Raw genomic sequence first — 22,065 nt, forward strand, 5'->3', positions numbered from 1 at the left:
AACCGAGACTTGGCACTGTGGGCACTACCATGGGTGATTGTCTTGAACTAATCCAGCGGCCACGTGGGTTGAGGAGGAGATGATGTGCATAGAGCAGGGGTGGCCAAACTTGCTTAATATAAGAGCCACATAGAATAAATGTCAGATGTTTCGTTCAACATCTTTATAAATTATTTGGATGAAGGACTAGAGGGGATGCTGATTAAGTTTGCTGATGATACTAAATTGGGAGGGGTGGCAAACACAGTAGAAGACAGAAACAGGATACAGGATGACCTTGACAGGCTGGAAAACTGGGCTAAAGCCAATAAAATGAATTTTAACAGGGATAAATGTAAAGTTCTGCATTTAGGGAGGAAAAATCCAATGCATAGTTATCAGATGGGGGAGACTTGTCTTAGCAGTAGTATGCTCGAAAAGGATCTAGGGGTCTTAGTGGACCATACACTGAACATGAGCCAACAGTGTGATGCGGTGGCTAAAAAGGCAAATGCAATTTTGGGCAGTATCAACAGAAGTATAGCGTCCAGATCACATGAAGTGATGGTATCGCTGTACTCTGCTCTGGTAAGACCTCACCTGGAGTCTTGTGTTCTGTTTTGGGCACCACATTTTAAGAAGGATATAGACAAGCTGGAGCGGGTCCAGAGGAGGGCGACGAAGATGGTGAGGGGTTTGGAGACCAAGTCCTATAAGGAAAGGTTGAAGGAGCTGGGCATTTTAGCCTGGAGAGGAGGCGGCTGAGAGGTGATAGGATCACCATCTTCAAGTACTCGAAGGGCTGTCATATAGAGGATGGTGTGGAATTGTTTTCTGTGGCCCCAGAAGGTAGGACCAGAACGAATGGGTTGAAATTAAATCAAAAGAGTTTCTGGCTCAACATTAGGAAGAACTTCCTGACTGTTAGAGCGGTTCCTCAGTGGAACAGACTCCCTTGGGAGGTGGTGGGCTCTCCTTCCTTGGAGGTTTTTAAACAGAGGCTGGATGGCCATCTGACAGCAATGGAGATCCTGTGAATTTAGGGGGAGGTATCTGTGAGTTTAGAGTGGTTCCTCAGGGGAACAGGCTTCCTCCAGAGGTGGTGGGCTCTCCTTCCTTGGAGGTTCTTAAACAGAGGCTAGAGGGCCATCTGACAGCAATGAAGATCCTGTGAATTTAGGGGGAGGTGTTTGTGAGTTTCCTCCATTGTGCAGGGGGCTGGACTAGATGACCCTGGAGGTCCCTTCCAACTCTTATGATTCTATGTTTGAGACACGAAGGTCAGAAGTTTGAGAAAATGAAGGAAAGAACGTGGGGAGGGGGAAAGAAAGCAACTTTAACTTTAAATGTGTTCTCCAAATCGCTACCTGGTTTGGCTTGGAGAAGCAATTTAAAGAGGCAATTCTTTCTCCAAGTTGGCTGTCGGTGCGGTGAGGGCGTCGAGAGCCACGCAATATGTGTGAAAGTGTCACATGAGGCTCTTGAGCTGCAGTTTGGCCACACCTGGCATAGACTGTCCTCTAATCTCCTCTCAGAGGTGCGTCAGCCACACTCCTTAGGGTGCCATCCGAAACACCTGTTTTGATCACACCTTAGGAAACGGCTTGCTGCCGAGTCGGACTCTTGGTCTACCAAGATCAGCCTTCTTTTTCTCAAATTGGCAAGTCGCCTCAGTGCTTCGTTCTCGTGGCCCCTTCTTCCATGCCCAGGGAAATGCTGGTTGCCCCTTTGGGGTCAGGCAGCAATTTTTCTCCAGGCCAGTTTGGGCAGGGATCCTTAAGGGTTTTGCCACCTTCTGGCCATGGAGCGGGGGTCACTGGGGATGTAGGTCAAGTTCCTGCCTTGTGCAGGATTTGTGAACCTCCCACACTGTGCAGGGGGTGGGACTAGATGACCAACGAGGTCCCTCTTCCAACTCTATGATTCTGAGTACAGCAGGGCATAAGAGAAGCCATGTTGGATCAGGCCAGTGGCCCATCCACTCCAACACTCTGTGTTACACTTAAGAACATAAGAGAAGCCATGTTGGATTAAGCCCATGGCCCATCCAGTCCAACACTCTGTGTCACACTTAAGAACATAAGAGAAGCCATGTTGGATTAGGCCAATGGCCCATTCAGTCCAACTCTCTGTGTCACATAAGGACTAAGAGAATCCATGTTGGGGGTGGGACTAGATGACCAATGAGGTACTCCTTCCAACTCTATGATTCTGAGTCCAGCAGGGCGTAAGAGAAGCCATGTTGGATCAGGCCAGTGGCCCATCCAGTTCAACACTCTGTGTCACACATAAGAACATAAGAGAAGCCATGTTGGATCAGGTCAATGGCCCATCCTGTCCAACACTCAGTGTCACATAAGAGAAGCCATGTTGGTGGGACTAGATGACCAACGAGGTACCCCTTCCAACTCTATGATTTTGAGTCCAGCAGGGCGTAAAAGAAGCCATGTTGGATCAGGCCAGTGTCCCATCCAGTCCAATACTCTGTGTCACACATAAGAGAAGCCATGTTGGATCAGGTCAATGGCCCATCCTGTCCAACACTCAGTGTCACATAAGAGAAGCCATGTTGGTGGGACTAGATGACCAACGAGGTACCCCTTCCAACTCTATGATTTTGAGTCCAGCAGGGCGTAAAAGAAGCCATGTTGGATCAGGCCAGTGTCCCATCCAGTCCAACACTCTGTGTCACACATAAGAGAAGCCATGTTGGCTCAGGCCTATGGCCCATCCAGTCCAACACTCTGTGTCACATAAGAACATAAGAGAAGCCATGTTGGATCGGGTCAATGGCTCATCCAGTCCAACACTGTGTCACGTAAGAACATAAGAGAAGCCATGTTGGATCAGGTCAATGGCTCATCCAGTCCAATACTCTGTGTCACACTTAAGAACATAAGAGAAGCCATGTTGGATCAGGCCAATGGCCCATCCAGTCCAACACTCTGTGTCACATAAGAACATAAGAGAAGCCATGTTGGATCAGGCCAGTGGCCCATCCAGTCCAACACTCTGTGTCACACATAAAAACATAAGAGAAGCCATGTTGGATTAGGCCAATGGCCCATCCAGTCCAACACTCTGTGTCACATAAGAACATAAGAGAAGCCATGTTGGGGGTGGGACTAGATGACCAACGAGGTACCCCTTCCAACTCTATGATTCTGAGTCCAGCAGGGCGTAAAAGAAGCCATGTTGGATCAGGCCAGTGGCCCATCCAGTCCAACACTCTGCAGCAATTCTGCTGATGTGCAAATGTTTCCAAGAAAACTCATTGGTCCAAAGCAAAAGAGGGACGCAGAGCGTCTCTAGCAGCAATTTCACATCGGCTACAGCTCAGTATGTGGCTTCTTGCGTCCCTCTTTTTTGAAAATTGTTTAAAGAATCTATATAATTGAATCAATATTGGTCCCAGGTCTGATGAAGACTGGAAAGAAACAAGTACTTAATCGATTGGCTTGTCACCACACTACTTTGGGACTTGAATATACACGTTTTGGACATTGGGACTGGTTTCTACATACTTCTTAGTAAATTGGTCACTCGCTTGCATTTTTTGTTGTGTTATCCCCAGGTGGGGGCTGGCGATCTCCGGCTAGTAGTCCAACTGTCCTGGGGAGAGAGATCCGTTCCCAGAGCAAATGGCCACTTGGGGAAGGTGGCCTCTCTCCACACCCCACCCTCCTCAGGACCCCCCCTCCCCTCGAAATCTCCAGCTATTCCTGATCCCCAGCTGGCTACCCTACGCATGGGGGGCGAGGAGAGACGGGGCGGTGGGGCTCCCTCCCTGCCTTTCTCTCTCTCTCTCTCCCCCTCTCCAAGCGCTCTGATGGGGACCCTTCCAGTGGGAGGAGGGGCAGCTGCAGAGGCAGCCCTGAAATGCGGCAGCAGAAACGGCGAAGACCCTCCAGGAAAGGCCGGCGGAGGGGCTCTCTCTCTCTCTCTCCCCCAGGCTCTGCCCGCACATGGGGAGATGAAGGGAAGGGGGCGTGGCCACGGAAACGGGGGCCAATCGCCTGCCTGGCTGGGCTTGGATCGGCGACGTTCGACGGCTGTTCGGAACGGGGCGGCAGAGGCGCAGCGGGTCCGCGAGGGGGCGCACGGAGCCAGCCGACCGCTGGGTGCCCCGACGGTGCCCCGTGAAAGCAGCGGCACGGTCTCCTCGGGAGGAAAGAGATGGGCTACCCGGGGAAGGGCGCTGGGCAGGGGCTCTCCTGCTGGGGGGGGGGGGGGCTGCTGCACTTTTCGGGAGCTCCTTCGCCTTCCCCCGCCGCCCCCCGACGGCTCCCTCCCTCCTCGCCCTGGTTGGGCTCTTGCTGCACCCACAGCCCTGGGCAGGGAGGGGGTTGGGGTTGCCAACCTCCAGGGGAGCCCAGGAGCGCTCCTGCAATTCCAGAATTGCGGGGGTGACATGATAGAAGTTGACAAGATTCTGCATGGGATGGAGAAAGTAGAGAAAGAAGTCTTTTTCTCCCTTTCCCACAATACAGGAACTCCTGGGTATTTAATGAAATCGCTGAGCAGTCGGGTTAAAACGGATAAAAGGAAGTCCTTCTTCACCCAAAGGGTGACTAACACGTGGAACTCACTGCCACAGGAGGTGGCGGCGGCTACAAGCATAGACAGCTTTGTGTAAAAACAATTTTTATTATTCTACAACATATTATATCACTATTTCACTTACTTCTCTCAAATATAAGTCAATATGTTGCATCACATTTCCGCCTCCCCTCCTCCCTTTCAAGACTTCCCCAGTGTTACTTACAATATAAAAGCAATAAAGGTAATTTAACATTTTTTTAAAAAACTGTTTAAAAATAAAAAAGGAACTTATACTTCTTTATGGTTATTACCTCATTCGATTAATGATCCAATATATTACTAAATTAAGTCATATTATCTATCTTATTATAATCTTTTAAGAAAGAGCAAAATATTTTCTCATACTCTCATTTTAACTATCATTGTTGTCTCAGTAAATTAAAAATAGCTGATAAACAAATTATCCATTATCAAATATCACCAAGTGTCAAATATTATCAAATATCACCCAAGGGGTGGGGCGATCCTGGATTTGGTCCTAAGTAATGCCCAAGACTTGATGAGAGATGTAAAAGTGATTGCGCCGCTTGGGAGCAGTGACCATAATGTTATTGATTTCACCGTTTGTATAAATAGGGAGTTGTCCAAAAAGACCGCCACAACCACGTTTAACTTTAAAAGGGGTAAATACACTGAGATGAGGAGGCATGTGAGGAGGAAACTGAAAGGAAAGGTACATACGGTCAAAACCCTTGGGGAAGCTTGGACGCTATTTAAAACTATAATCCTAGAAGCTCAGATAAAATACATACCACAAGTTAGGAAAGGCACAAACAGCCATAAGAAAAGGCCTGCGTGGTTAACAAACAAAGTAATGGAAGCTGTAAAAGGTAAGAAGGACTCCTTTAAGCGGTGGAAAACCAGTCCAAGTGAGATTAGTAAAAGGGAACACAGGCTGTGGCAAATCAAATGCAAGACTGTGATCAGGCAGGCAAAAAGGGACTATGAGGAGCATATTGCAAAAAACATAAAGACCAACAATAAAACTTTCTTCAAATATATTAGAAGTAGGAAACCAGCCAGGGAGGCAGTGGGGCCCTTGGATGACCATGGGGTAAAAGGATTACTGAAGGAGGATAGGGAAATGGATGAGAAGCTAAATGAATTTTTTGCCTCCGTCTTCACTGTGGAAGACGAGAACTTTTTGCCCGCCCCAGAACCACTAATTTTGGAAGGGGTGTTGAAAGACCTGAGTCAGATTGAGGTGACAAAAGAGGAGGTCCTACAACTGATAGACAAATTAAAAACTAATAAGTCACCGGGTCCGGATGGCATACATCCGAGAGTTCTGAAAGAACTCAAAGTTGAACTTGTGGATCTTCTAACAAAAATCTGTAATCTTTCATTGAAATCTGCCTCCGTTCCTGAGGACTGGAAGGTAGCAAATGTCACCCCCATCTTTAAAAAGGGTTCCAGAGGAGATCCGGGAAATTACAGGCCAGTCAGTCTGACTTCAATACCGGGAAAGTTAGTAGAAACCATTATCAAGGACAGAATGAGTAGGCACATTGATGAACACGGGTTATTGAGGAAGACTCAGCATGGGTTCTACAAGGGAAGATCTTGCCTCACTAACCTGTTACATTTCTTTGAGGGGGTGAACAAACATGTGGACAAAGGCGACCCGATAGATGTTGTTTACCTTGACTTCCAGAAAGCTTTTGATAAAGTTCCTCATCAAAGGCTCCTTAGAAAACTTGAGAGTCATGGAGTAAAAGGACAAGTCCTCTTGTGGATCAAAAACTGGCTTAGTAATAGGAAGCAGAGAGTCAGTATAAATAGGCAGTCTTCACAGTGGAGGACGGTAAGCAGTGGGGTGCCGCAGGGCTCGGTACTGGGTCCCATGTTCTTTAACTTGTTCATAAATGATTTAGAGTTGGGAGTGAGCAGTGAAGTGGCCAAGTTTGCGGATGACACTAAATTGTTCAGGGTGGTGAGAACCAGAGAGGATTGTGAGGAACTCCAAAGAGATCTGTTGAGGCTGGGACTGGGTGAGTGGGCGTCAACGTGGCAGATGCGGTTCAATGTGGCCAAGTGCAAAGTAATGCACATTGGGGCCAAGAATCCCAGCTACAAATACAAGTTGATGGGGTGTGAACTGGCAGAGACTGACCAAGAGAGAGATCTTGGGGTCGTGGTAGATAACTCACTGAAAATGTCAAGACAGTTTGCGTCTGCAATAAAAAAGGCCAACGCCATGCTGGGAATTATTAGGAAGGGAATTGAAAACAAATCAGCTAGTATCATAATGCCCCTGTATAAATCGATGGTGCGGTCTCATTTGGAGTACTGTGTGCAGTTCTGGTCGCCGCACCTCAAAAAGGATATTATAACATTGGAGAAAGTCCAGAGAAGGGCAACTAGAATGATTAAAGGGCTGGAGCACTTTCCCTATGAAGAAAGGTTGAAACGCTTGGGACTCTTTAGCTTGGAGAAACGTCGACTGCGGGGTGACATGATAGAAGTTTACAAGATAATGCATGGGATGGAGAAAGTAGAGAAAGAAGTACTTTTCTCCCTTTCTCACAATACAAGAACTCATGGGCATTCGATGAAATTGCTGAGCAGAAAGGTTAAAACGGATAAAAGGAAGTACTTCTTCACCCAAAGGGTGATTAACATGTGGAATTCACTGCCACAGGAGGTGGTGGCGGCCACAAGTATAGCCACCTTCAAGAAGGGTTTAGATAAATATATGGAGCACAGGTCCATCAGTGGCTATTAGCCACAGTGTATGTGTGTATATAAAATTTTTTGCCACTGTGTGACACAGAGTGTTGGACTTGATGGGCCGTTGGCCTGATCCAACATGGCTTCTCTTATGTTCTTATGTTAGTGTCCTTTCACTCTCCAATGTTCTTCCACATAGTTCTGAAACTTTCGCCATTCATTATTAAATTTTTCCATATCAAGTTCCTTTAGTGTTCTTGTTAATTTGTCCATTTCACTCCAGTGCATAGTTTTCATAACCAAGACCCATTTTTCTGGAATTTTATTTTGCTTCCACAACTGCGCATACAATGTCCGTGCAGCTGAAAGAATGTACCAAAGTAATGTTCTGTCTTGCTTTGGAAAATTTTCTATTTGTAATCCCAACAAAAAGATTTCTGGTGCCTTCTTCACTAGAGAGCCAGTTTGGTGTAGTGGTTAAGTGTGTGGACTCTTATCTGGGAGAACCGGGTTTGATTCCCCACTCCTCCACTTGCACCTGCTGGAATGGCCTTGGGTTAGCCATAGCCCTGGCAGAGGTTGTCCTTGAAAGGGCAGCTGCTGTAAGAGCTCTCTTAGCCCCACGCACCTCACAGGGTATCTGTTGTGGGGGAGGAAGGTAAAAGAGATTGTGAGCCGCTCTGAGACTCTTCGGAGTGGAGGGCGGGATATAAATCCAATATCTTCATCTTCTTTGTATCCCAAAATCTTTGACATTTCTTGCTGGATCATTTGCCAATATTGTACAGCCCTTTCACAAGTCCACCACATATGGTAGAAGGACCCTTCAAGTTTTTTACATTTCCAACATTGATCAGACATCTGATTATTTGTTTTTGACAGGTTTTTTTGGTGTCATATACCATCTATACAACATTTTGTAACAATTTTCTTTTATGTTATTACATGTCGATACTTTCATAGAGTTCTTCCAAAAATATTGAACATGAACATATGAAGCTGCCTTATACTGAATCAGACCCTTGGTCCATCAAAGTCAGTATTGTCTTCTCAGACTGGCAGCGGCTCTCCAGGGTCTCAAGCTTATTCCCATAGTTCCATCTGAATTTCCTTGTTTATATTAATTGCCCATTTTATCGTTTGAGATTTTACCACTTCTTCCTCTGTAGACCATGTCAGTAACAGTTTGTATACTCTTGAGATCAATCTTACGTCCTCACCAAACAGCCTTTTCTCCGTTTCTGTTTGTTCTTGTCTTATTCCTTCATTCCTAATATCCTGCTTCAGCAGACTTTGAATTTGTAACCATTGAAACCAATTAAATTTATAATCCGATTCTTCCACTGATTTTAATTCTGCTTTGCCTCCTTGTATTTTTAACAATGGCTTATATGGTAACCATTTCTCTTCCTCAATAGCCGAATATAACTTTATTACTTCTGTTGGCACAATCCGCAATGGTTTCCTCTCATCTCCATATTTTTGGTATTTCAACCAAGTTTTAAGCAAACTACTTCTTACATAATGATGCGAGAAAAAACCATCCATTTTACTTTTCCCATAGCACAAATATGCATGCCAACCAAAAACCTTTCCGTGGCCTTCTAATGTTAATAATTTTCTGTTTAATAACACTATCCAATCCTTAATCCATACCAAACAAACTGCATCGTGATATAGTCTTAAATCCGGTACTTGGAAGCCTCCCCTTTCTTTAGCGTCTGTCAGGATCTTCATCTTAATTCTTGGTTTCCTACCAGCCCATATAAATTCCAAAAGTTTCCTCTGCCATTCATGAAATTGTTCATCTTCTTTCACTATTGGTATCGTTTGAAACAAGAACATTATTCTTGGTAATACATTCATTTTTATTGCCGATATTCTACCCAGGATAGACAAATTCAACTTATTCCATTTTTGTAAGTCCACCTCAAGTTTCTGCCAAAGCTTTTCATAGTAGTTTTTAAGTCAATACTCTTTGTTGTAATTTCTACTCCTAAATACTTTACTTTAGAGGCCACTTCACAGTTTCTAAATTTTGTAGTTCCATTTGCTTAGATTTTGACATATTTTTACACAAAATTTTTGTTTTCTCTTTATTTACATAAATGCCTGCCAGATCACCATATTCTTTTATTTTTTGGAGCAACAACGGTGTAACTTGAGTTGGGTTTTCATTTATAAATATTACATCATCTGCAAACGCTCTGTATTTGTAAGAAGCATAGACAGCTTTAAGAGGGGATTGGCTAAAAATACGGAGCAGAGGTCCATCAGTGGCTATTAGCCACAGTGTATATATATATATATGTGTGTGTGTGTGTGTATGTGTGACACAGAGTGTTGGACTGGGTGGGCCATTGGCCTGATCCAACATGGCTTCTCTTATGTTCTTATGTGTGGCACAGAGTGTTGGACTGGATGGGCCACTGGCCTGATCCAGCATGGCTTCTCTTATGTTCTTATGTGTGACACAGAGTGTTGGACTGGATGGGCCATTGGCCTGATCCAACATGGCTTCTCTTATGTTCTTATGTGATACAGAGTGTTGGACTGGATGGGCCATTGGCCTGATCCAACATGGCTTCTCTTATGTTCTTAAGTGTGACACAGAGTGTTGGACTGTATGGGCCATTGGCCTGATCCAACATGGCTCCTCTTATGTTCTTAGAAGAGTTGCAGGCGGCAGAGCTCAGCACCCCGTGGAAGGGGGGGCCATTCTGACCTCACACTGTGGCGTTGCACACTCCCCCCCCCCCCGTGGTCCCTGCCCTTCCTGCAGCCTCCCCCCCTGCAAACCTCCTGGGGGCAGCTGGGAAGGGGGCAGGACAAGGTTTGGAACATTCTCATGCTAGAAAAAATAACAGATTGTATCCCGCATTCAAACGCAGACAATGATATCTTGAAATTCACAGAGCAATGGTTTTCTTTTATTGAGTTCACTACAGCAGGGGTAGCCAACAGCAGCTCTCCAGATGTTTTTTGCCTACAACTCCTGTCAGCCCCAGCCAGCATGGCTGACGGCAGTTGTAGGCAAAAAACATCTGGAGAGCTACCGTTGGCCACCCCTGCATTACAGCAAATGATATTCAACCACACAAACCAGAATATCTTGATCTTCTGTACTTATAAGTTTTTAATATTTTTGTAATATTTTTCTTCAGTTTTGTTTTTGGTTTCTTTTCTCTTTTACTAGTACTTTTTTATTTCTCTCTTTTTCTACCTTCCTTTTCTTTTACTATGTTAGTCGTGGATCACACCTAATAGTAATTACTCGATAGTAATTTTTGGAATAATCTGTAATAGTTTGCGTAAGAATTATTTAGGCCGTTAAGAACTCTTCGCAATGCTTACTTAATCACTTAACGATAACAGGGGTTCATTTAGATTGATTGTATTTTGATGTAGGAATTAGTGCCTTAACTTTAATCTTGTTTTCATCTTGATCTCTCTCTCCATGGATAGAAAACGGTCGACATATCTAGACACATCTATATCACTTAACATTCTTACTAGCTATTTTAGGAGAGCCAGTTTGGTGTAGTAGTGAAGTGTGCGGACTCTTATCTGGGAGAACCGGGTTTGATTCCCCACTCCTCCACTTGCACCTGCTAGCATGGCCTTCGGTCAGCCATAGCTCTGGCAGAGGTTGTCCTTGAAAGGGCAGCTGCTGTGAGAGCCTTCTCCAGCCCCACCCACCTCACAGGGTGTCTGATGTGAGGGAGGGAGATAAAGGAGATTGTAGGCCTCTCTGAGTGTCCATGGAAGGGCAGCTGCTGGGAGAGCCCTCTCCAGACCCACCAGCCTCATAGGGTGTCTGTTGTGGGAGAGGAAGGGAAAGGGGATTGTAGGCTGCTCTGAGACTCTGTCCTTGGAAGGGCAGCTGCTGTGAGAGTCCTCTCAGCCCCACCCACCTCATAGGGTGTCTGTTGTGGGGGAGGAAGGGAAAGGGGATTGTAGGCCGCACTGAGACTCTGTCCTTGAAAGGGCAGCTACTGTCAGAGCCCTCTCAGCCCCACCCACCTCACAGGGTGTCTGTTGGGGAGGAAGGGAAAGGAGATTGTAGGCCGCTCTGAGACACTCTCCTTGAAAGGGCAGCTGCTGGGAGAGCCCTCTCAGCTCCACCCACCTCACAGGGCTGTGGGTGTCTGTTGTGGGGGAGGAAGGGAAAAGGGATTGTTGGCCGCTCTGAGACTTTGTCCTTGAAAGGGCAGCTGCTGGCAGAGCCTAATCCAGCCCTACCCACCTCACAGGGTGTCTGTTGTGGGGGAGGAAGGGAAAGGAGATTGTAGGCCGCTCTGAGACTCTTCAGAGTGGAGGGCGGGATATAAATCCAATATCTTTTTCTTCTTTATTGTATGTAAGTATTTATGCAAGACTACCCTCTTTCAGCTGGCCTATGTAGATTGTATACTAGTTAAGATCGGAAGAATCGCACTGCTACAGGACCAACCCTAAATCAGACTTTTCCCTGCAGCCACTGTGGCCGGACCTGCCTGTCCCGCATTGGTCTTGTCAGCCACCAGCGAGCCTGCAGCAAACGTGGACTATTGCACCCTTCTTAAATCTTCGTTCGCGAAGTCAAGCCGAGAGAGAGAGAGAAGATCGGAAATTTTGAAAATATAGCACCGAGTACGATCGTATGAAATTGTCGGTTTTAATTAGATGGTTTTAAGGAAATTGTATAAGGTTGTCGATTATTGGTTTATTATGTAATATTTGTATTTTATATTATGGTGTTTTATGTATTTTATATTAGGCATTTTATATTATGTTGCGAGGCACCCTGAGCCTGTTTCGGCGGGGAGGGCGGGATATACCGTAAATTAAATATTATTATGCTTTTTTATAACCTGATTCCATAAGATTAATTAATTGCATATGAGTATTAATATTGATATTAGGGTTGCCAAGTCCAATTCAAGAAATATCTGGGGACTTTGGGGGTGGAGCCAGGAGACTTTAGGGGTGGAGCCAGGAGACATTGGGGGCGGAGCCAGAAGCAAGGGTGTGACAAGCATAATTGAACTCCAAAGGGAATTCTGGCCATCACATTTAAAGGGACAGCACACCTTTTAGAATGCCTTCCTTCCATAGAAAATAATGAAGGATAGGGGCACCTTCTTTTGGGGCTCATAGAATTGGACCCCCTAGTCCAATCCTTTTGAAACTTGGGAGGTATTTTGGGCAGAGGCACTAGATGCTATACAGAAAATTTGGCACATCTACCTCAAAAAACAGCCCCTCCAGAGCCCCTGACACCCGCGGGTCAATTCCCCCTATGGGAATCGTTCCTGGAGGTGCATAATAGCTGTGGGGGTGGAGCTTCCCCCGCTGGCCAGCTGGCTGGGGGAGGGGGGAAGCCTGTAAAACCAGGGAATCCCCCGCTGGGACCTGGGGATTGGGAAGCCTAAATTGATATTAACTTGTATATTTTCAAAATTCAATAAAATATATAAATGAGGAAGGGGGCAGGAGTCGGAGGCAAGAAACCAAAAGCCCCCCCCCAGAGGCAGCCCAGGCCGGAGCCCTCAAAGGCAACAGCGGTGCAAAAAAGGCCGTCCAAAAGAAGGCCGGAAGGGCAGGCGACGCCAACAGCGCGTTTTCCCCCCATCTCGCCCCACTTCGGCACGTGGCCCGGGGAGGTGGGGGGGGGGAGGGAAGGGGGCGGGAGAAGTGGCGCGGGGACCAATCGCCTGCCTGCCTGGGCTTGGATGGGCCGCCCTCGACGGCGGACGGTCGGTCGGAGCCCTCGGACGGCAGAGGCGCAGCGGGGCCACGAGGGGGCGCACGGAGCCGGGAGCCGGCCCGGCGGTGCTGCGCGCAAGGGAGAGCCTCTGCCTGGCGGTAGGGTCTCCTTGGGAGGAGAGAGAGAGACGGGCAACCTCTTGGGGGGCGCGCGGGGCAGGGGCGCTCCTGCTGGGCCGGGGGCTCCTGCACTTCCCCGGACTCTGGCGCCTTCACCTCCTCCCCACCTCCCCCGACGGTTCCCTCCTGTTCCACCGCCCTCCTTGCAATTTGGGGCCAGCCTGATCCGAAAGGGCATGGGGCTCTTGAGCGCCTGGGCTTGGGCTCTCTGTGGCCGGCGCAGCCCTGGGCGGGGGACGTGGGCTTGCCAGCCTCCAGGGGGGGCCGGGAGGAGTGCCCCCCCAGTCCCAAGGCGGCAGAGGTCATCAGCTCTCCTGGAGCACGTGGCAGCTGGGACGGGTGGTCTCCCCGACGGGCTGGGCTTCCACTTCCCGCAAATCTCCAGGGTTTCCCCAAGCGGGAGATTGTAGGCGGCTCTGAGACTCTGTCTTTGGAAGGGCAGCTGCTGTGAGAGCTCCCTCAGCCCCACCCACCTCACAGAGTGTCTGTTGTGGGGGAGGAAGAGAAAGGAGATTGTAGGCCACTCTGAGACTCTGTCCTTGGAAGGGCAGCTGCTGGGAGAGCCCTCTCAGCCCCACCCCCCTCACAGGGTGTCTGTTGTGGGGGGAGGAAGGGAAAGGAGATTGTGAGCCGCTCTGAGACTCTGTGCTTGAAAGGGCAGCTGCTGGGAGAGCCCTCTCAGCCCCACCCACCTCACAGGGTGTCTGTTGTGGGGGGAGGAAGGGAAAGGAGATTGTGAGCCGCTCTGAGACTCTTCGGAGTGGAGGGCGGGATATAAATCCAATATCTTCATCTTCCTCACAGGGTGTCTGTTGTGGGGGAGGAAGGGAAAGGAGATTGTGAGCTGCTCTGAGACTCTTTGGAGTGGAGGGCGGGATATAAATCCAATATCTTCATCTACCTTACAGGGTGCCTGTTGTGGGGGGAGGAAGGGAAAGGAGATTGTGAGCCACTCTGAGACTCTTCGGAGTGGAGGGCGGGATATAAATCCAATATCTTCATCTTTTTCTTCTCCCTCCCTCCGTCCCTGTCTTGCGGCTCTCAAACATCTGAAGTTTATTCTGTGTGGCTCTTACATTAGGCAAGTTTGGCTGCTCTTTCTTTATACAATAAATAGCTCCAGTATGGCCTTCCCAGAAGCATATTTACGCCGGCCCTCTCTCGACGTCTCTTGCTGCTTCTTGACAGCATTAATCATTCCCTTTCTACTTTGCATTCCGTCCCCCCCCCCCCCGCCCCCCAAAAAAGGATCATCCAATTTGAATCTCAGCGTCTCTTGGGAGCTCGTGTCACCACTAGGGGGCACTGCGTCATCTAATTACACCAGTAAAGTCCAAGGCCTTTTGGCGAAGCCACCCCTGATGTTCTTAAATGGATTTTAAACATTAATATAATAGCTATTTAGTTAAGAAAAAGGGCAGGCGGGGGGGCATCGGGGAAGAGAGCCCCCAGCCAGCGGGTTAGATGGAGACGGCATGAAGGCTGCGGAGGGGTTCCGAGCGGCGAGCTGAAATTTATTTCAATATCGAGGAGAATTCCAATTGCCGTGGAGGCTCGGGGACGGTAATGCGAGGAAAAGCTCATTTTGATAAACGCCGACGCAATGACCCTCATGATTTGCAGACTTATTTCCGTAGCTAATGGAGGGTTACTAATTTCACACTGTCAGGAAGAAGCTTCCTCATTTACTTACAAGCCCTCCTGCGGCCCCGAATGGAAAAGCGTGAGTACCTTTGGAGGGCGGCTGCCTCTGCTGGGATTGCCAATGCGAAAAGGAGTTCAAGGCATCTTTCTTTCCCTTTTTTGTAATGCTTCATGGGAGCCTAGAGTTGGAAGGGACCTCCAGGGTCATCTAGTCTGACCCCCTGCACAATGCAGGAAACTCACAGACAGCTCCCCCTAAATTCACAGGATTTTCATTGCTGTCAGATGGCCATCTAGCCTCTGTTTAAGAACCTCCAAGGAAGGAGAGCCCACCACCTCCCGAGGAAGCCTGTTCCACTGAGGAACCGCTCTAAACTCACAGATACCTCCCCCTAAGTTCACAGGATCTTCATTGCTGTCAGATGGCCCCATAGCCTCTGTTTAAGAACCTCCAAGGAAGGAGAGCCCACCACCTCCCGAGGAAGCCTGTTCCACTGAGGAACCGCTCTAAACTCACAAACACCTCCCCCTAAATTCACAGGATCCTCATTACTGTCAGATGGCCATCTAGCCTCTGTTTAAAAACCTCCAAGGAAGGAGAGCCCACCACCTCCCGAGGAAGCCTGTTCCACTGAGGAACCGCTCTAAACTCACAAACACCTCCCCCTAAATTCACAGGATCCTCATTACTGTCAGATGGCCATCTAGCCTCTGTTTAAAAACCTCCAAGGAAGGAGAGCCCACCCCGTAAGAGCATAAGAGAAACCATGTTGGATCAGGCCAATGGCCCATCCAGCCCAACACTTTGAGTCACACAGTGGCCCAAACCCAGGTACCATCAGTGGGGCTAGGACACTAGAAGTCCTCACACTGTTGTCCCTCCTAAGCACCCAGAATACAGAGCATCACTGCCCCAGATAGAGCGTTCCAACAATACGCTGTGGCTAATAGCCACTGATGGACCTTTGGTCCAGATGTTTATCCAAAGGCTTCAAGGGTTTCACAAACAGCAGAGGTTGCTGGGGAATTACCAAAGAAGCCCAGGGTTGCTACGCAGAGGCAGCCGATGGCCAACCACCTCTGAACATCTGACTTGACCTGGATGGCTCAGGCTAGCCCGGTCTTCTAGGATCTTGGAAGCTAAGTAGGGTCAGCTTTGGCTAATATTTGGATGGGAGGCCTCCACCAAGAAAGCCCAGCGTTGCGACGCATCAGCGGGCAATGGCGAAACCACCATTGTTTCTGGGCCAGTCATTGGCGTGCCAACCTCCAGGTGGGACCTGGGGATGTGCAGAGACCAATTCCTCTGGGAGAAAAAGACAGCTTTGGAGAGTGGATTCGATGGCACAGTACCCCACTGAGCTCCTACCCCTTTCTAAATCCTGCCCTGCTTAGGATCCACCTCCAAATATCCAGGTATTTCCCGACCCAGAGCAGACAGCCCTATAGAATTCTCCTTCACACCCTCAAATCCCAAATCCCTAACAAGCATGGCAGAACATAAGAACATAAGAGAAGCCGCGTTGGATCAGGCCAGTGGCCCATCCAGTCCAACACTCTGTGTCACACAGTGGCCAATATATGTGTGTGTGTGTACACACACAAACAGACACACACACATATATATACTGTGGCAAATAGCCACTGATGGACCTCTGCTCCATATTTTTATCCAATCCCCTCTTGAAGATGGCTATGCTTGTAGCTGCCGCCACGTCCTGTGGCAGTGAATTCCACGTGTTAATCACCCTTTGGGTGAAGAAGGACTTCCTTTTATCCGTTCTAACCCGACTGCTCAGCAATTTCAGTGAGTGTCCAGGAGTTCTTGTATTGTGAGAAAGGGAGAAAAGGACTTCTTTCTCTACTTTCTCCATCCCATGCATTATCTTGTAAACCTCTATCATGTCACCCCGCAGTCGACGTTTCTCCAAGCTAAAAAGCCCCAAGCGTTTCAACCTTTCTTCATAGGGAAGGTGCAGAAAGAAGGGATTCAGTCCAGTCCTCTCTGATATGAACATACGAAGCTGCCTTCTACTGAATCAGGCCCTCAGTCCATCAAAGTCAGACCGGCAGTGGCTCTCCAGGCCTCAAGCGGAGGTTTTTCACGCCTACTTGCCTGGACCCTTTTTAGTTGGAGATGCCGGCGATTGAACCTGGGACCTTCTGCTTACCAAGCAGATGCTCTGCCACTGAGCCACCGTCCTGGCTTGTTAACTTGGGGGGATTTCTTTAGTTATCTATGAGACGATGGGCAGTCATGGGAGTCCCCTCTTGCAGGCTGAAATGGTACCACCCAGATATGGCTCAGCCACCTCGTGTACAAGCTGGTGAGAAGCTGGCTCACAAATACAGGTAAGGAAAAACCTAAACCACCTGGAGAGCAGGAGAATGGAGCGCTCGTGATGTGCTGTCACATTGCTTCTCACTTACAGTGACCCTTTGAATTACTGTCCACCAAATGTCCTACTCTAAACAGCCTTACTTAGGTCTTGCAAACAGAGGGCCACGACTTCCTTTTATTATTATTTTTTGGCGTGTGTGCGCTTTTATGCGCGCGCGCGTGTGTGCACGTGCAGGTGCACCTGGACGTTGTGGCGACCTCTGCTCGCTGACCCCTACTGGGAACCTGGGGGATGGCTTTTTTTGTAGCAAGAACTCCTTTCCCTATGAGGCCGCACCCCCCTGATGTAGCCTATCCTTCTGGAGCTTACAGTAGGCCCTGTACTAAAAGCCTGTAAGCTCTTGGAGGATTGGCTACGTCAGGGGTGTGTGGCCTCATAGGCAAAGGAGTTCCTGCTACAAGAAAAGCCCGGAGGAGGTGAGGGCCCTGTGGAATCTCGGACAGTTCCGCAGGGCCTGTAAGACAATCCTCTTCCGACTGGCATACAACTGACCGATATCTGAATATCTAAATTCATGAACATCTGAACATTGGAATACTTGAAGAACCGACTTTTAGGGAAGATGTAGCATGGTATATTGATAAATGTTTTTATGTATTTTATTGTATTAATTATTAATGTATTTTAAGCTGATTTATTATTAGAGTTTTATGTTGTAAGCCGCCCTGAGCCCGCTTTGGTGGGGTAGGGTGGGATATAAATCGAAATAAATAAATAAATAATAAATATTCAGAGAGGGGGCTGAATAAAGCCTGCTCCTGCCTCCCAGCTCTGGTATTCCAAGGAGGTCTCCCATCCAAGTACTTCCCAGGGTTGACCCTCCTTAGCTTCTGAGATCTGATGAGATTGGGATTGCCTGGGCCATCTAAGTCAGGACTGGGGCCGCGTCTTCTATGACTGAGTCCATCCATCTCCTGTTGGCACTTCCTCTTTTACTGTTTTAAACTTTTCCAAGAATTGACCTCTTTTCCAGTCTGTCTTCTCAGGAGGTGCTGGAAATAGGGGGGGGGGGGGGGGGAATAGGGCGTCCCCCACTTGGTCATTTTAGCTTCAGGCTTGAGAATTCTAGAATCCATTTCTTGTCTCTTTGGGGGCGGGGTGGGGGTTTGGAGGACAACCTCTAAAGGGCTGCATCTAACCCAAGGGCTTTCCATTTATTTAAATGCAGTTCTGGCTCCAGCCGCTAGGGGCGCAGGGAAGCCCAAGTACAGTAAAAACCTCCCTTCATATCTGGACTTCCCTTTCTCCAAGACTGAAGCAAACTTAAGTCCTTTTAGCTCTTGCATCTCAAAATTAAGAAATAGCAGCCTTCTGCCGCCCACGATTCGTGAATCAATGAGCTTCTAAGGGTAGGAGAGGAAAGGAAGCAAACTTCCCTAACGGATCGCGCTAAACACATCAGCTAATCCAGCAATGCAGTATACGCAGGGGTGGCCAACGGTAGCTCTCCAGATGTTTTTTTTTTGCCTGCAACTCCCATCAGCCCCAGCCAGCATGGCCAATGGCTGGGGCTGATGGGAGTTGAAGGCAAAAAAAATCTGGAGAGCTACCATTGGCCACCCCTGCAGTATAGGGTTGCCACATCCAACTCAAATATCTGGAGACTCTGGGAATGGAGCCAAGAGACTTTGGGGGTGGAGCCAGGGTGTGACAAGGGAGTTCTGGCCATCACATTTAAAGGGACTGCGCACCTTTTAAATGCCTTTGGAAATAATTAAGGATAGGGGCACCTTCTTTTGAACTGGACCCCTTGGTCCAATCTTTTTGAAACTTAGGGGGTGTTTCAGGAGAGGCACCAGATCTTATGCTGAAAATATGGTGCCTCTACCTCAAAAAACAGCTCCTCAGAGCTCCAGATACCCACAGATTGATTCTCCATTATACCCTAGAGCAGGGGTGTCGAACATGTGGCCTGGGGGCTGAATCAGGCCCCCAGAGTGCTCCTATCAGGCTCCAGAACAACTGGCTGTCCTCTGCTTCCTTCTCCCTCTCTCTTGCTTCCTTCTGCATCACAGCTTGCTTTGTAAGGCTTGCTCAGTTACACAGGAGCTACAGAGAAAAGCCTCTGTTTTCTCCATTGATTGAGGCCCCTCCCTCATGGAGAAAGGGGTGGGGGGAGGGAGAGCTTGCTTTGCCAGGCTCTCAATTTCACAGCAGAGCTACTGAGCCAAGCCTCTCTTCCTTCTATTGGCTGAGGCTCCTCCCCTCCTCGTCCCCTGGGGAACGAAGGAAGGAAAGAGCCAGGTATTCCTTTGCCCAGTTCCCTGGATCCCGTGGGAGAATACAAAGAAAGCCCCTTTAAGACCAATGAGTGCTAATGTTTTAAGCATGTCTTTTTAAAAAAATCTTGGTGTTTGTCTGTGCCTTTATAAAGTTTCTATCTCTTCTACCTGGCATTACATTTTATGACATCCCAACAAGGTCTCATTTATGTTAGATCCATCCCTCATAACAAATTTCAACACTCCTTCCCTTGAGGGAACATTTTGTCTGGGGCGGTGATGCTCTGTATCCTTGGTGCTTGGGTGGCGGGGCAACAGTGGGCTTCTGGAGTTCTGACCCTGCTAGTGGACCTCCTGAGGGCACCTGGGTTCTGGCCACTGTGTGACACAGAGGGTTGGACTGGATGGGCCATTTCCAGGCCTCGGATTTAGTGGGAGCTCACAGGAGTGCAGCTCCTGAACCTTTCTGAGAGTTCCACCTCATTCTGAAGAAGATGATTGGATTTATATCCCGCCCTCCACTCCGAAGAGTCTCAGAGCGGCTCACAATCTCCTTTCCCTTCCTCCCCCACAACAGACACCCTGTGAGGTAGATGAAGATATTGGATTTATATCCCGCCCTCCACTCCGAAGAGTCCTCAGAGCGGCTCACAATCTCCTTTCCCTTCCTCCCCCACAACAGACACCCTGTGAGGTAGATGAAGATATTGGATTTATATCCCGCCCTCCACTCCGAAGAGTCTCAGAGCGGCCTACAATCTCCTTTCCCTTCCTCCCCCACAACAGACACCCTGTGAGGTAGATGAAGATATTGGATTTATATCCCGCCCTCCACTCCGAAGAGTCTCAGAGCGGCTCACAATCTCCTTTCCCTTCCTCCCCCACAACAGACACCCTGTGAGGTAGATGAAGATATTGGATTTATATCCCCGCCCTCCACTCCGAAGAGTCTCAGAGCGGCCTACAATCTCCTTTCCCTTCCTCCCCCACAACAGACACCCTGTGAGGTAGATGAAGATATTGGATTTATATCCCGCCCTCCACTCCGAAGAGTCTCAGAGCGGCTCACAATCTCCTTTCCCTTCCTCCCCCACAACAGACACCCTGTGAGGTAGATGAAGATATTGGATTTATATCCCGCCCTCCACTCCGAAGAGTCTCAGAGCGGCTCACAATCTCCTTTCCCTTCCTCCCCCACAACAGACACCCTGTGAGGTAGATGAAGATATTGGATTTATATCCCGCCCTCCACTCCGAAGAGTCCTCAGAGCGGCCTACAATCTCCTTTCCCTTCCTCCCCCACAACAGACACCCTGTGAGGTAGATGAAGATATTGGATTTATATCCCGCCCTCCACTCCGAAGAGTCTCAGAGCGGCTCACAATCTCCTTTACCTTCCTCCCCCACAACAGACACCCTGTGAGGTAGATGAAGATATTGGATTTATATCCCGCCCTCCACTCCGAAGAGTCTCAGAGCGGCCTACAATCTCCTTTCCCTTCCTCCCCCACAACAGACACCCTGTGAGGTAGATGAAGATATTGGATTTATATCCCGCCCTCCACTCCGAAGAGTCTCAGAGCGGCTCACAATCTCCTTTCCCTTCCTCCCCCACAACAGACACCCTGTGAGATGGTTGGGGCTGGAGAGGGCTCTCACAGCAGCTGCCCTTTCAAGGACAACCTCTGCCCGAGCTATGGCTGGCCCAAGGCCATGCCAGCAGGTGCAAGCGGAGGAGTGGGGAATCAAACCCGGTTCTCCCAGATAAGAGTCCGCACACTTAACCACTGCACCAAACTGGCTCTGAGAGTTCCACCTCCTTATCCGTTGAATAGTAGGTGCAGCTGCATAACAATCCCTGGATGAGCTCCACCACCTATTTTTCTCCAAAATGACCCCTGGCTATTTCTATACATTCCCTATCCCATGCATAACCTTGTAAACCCCTATAATGTCACCCTTCAATCATTGTTTCTCCAAGCTAAAGAGCTCTAGCCTCTTTAACCTTTCTTCACGGGGAAAGGGTTCCATCCCCTTCAGGGGTTGTTTTGTAGAAAAATAGGTGGTGGTGCTCATTTGCATAACTCATTAGCATATGCCGCCCCCCCCTGCCAAAAGCAACCCGATGCAAGAAAGGAGAGCCCCGGGAGAATGAGGCCTACTTGGGCTGGCTAGAGATCCAGCCAGCTAAAGCAGGCCTTGCTTGCCTGGGGCTCTCCTGGGCCGCCTGCCCCCCCCCCCCCTGTCAAAAGGCCAGCAAGCCACCTGCCGCCCAAAATCACATAAGTGGTGAAAGGGTGGTGTGGGCTTCTCCAGGGGTTAATGAGGGCTGCTGGGGGCATGGCAAAGCCCCAGGGGGCTGGCTGGCTGCCCGCCCGCCTGCTCTCCTAATCCAGGAATTGTTATGCAGCTGCACCTACTATTCAATGGACCATGTAGGTGGGGAGGAAGAGGGGAACCCTCAGAAAGGTTCAGGAGCTGTGCCCCTGTGCGCTCCTGCTGAATCTGAGGCCTGATCCCCTTAATAATTTCAGTTGCCCTTTTCTGCACCTTTTCGTAAATGTATACAGTAAAAGCCATAGAGGTGAGGCAGATGCCTAGAATGTCACATGAGGCCATGACATCACTTCCAGGTATGAGCCACAAATTACCTTGGAGTTGTGCAATGCCAATGTTTA

The sequence above is a fragment of the Heteronotia binoei genome, chromosome 21 (assembly GCF_032191835.1).
Source record: "Heteronotia binoei isolate CCM8104 ecotype False Entrance Well chromosome 21, APGP_CSIRO_Hbin_v1, whole genome shotgun sequence".
Taxonomy (NCBI): Eukaryota; Metazoa; Chordata; class Lepidosauria; order Squamata; family Gekkonidae; genus Heteronotia; species Heteronotia binoei.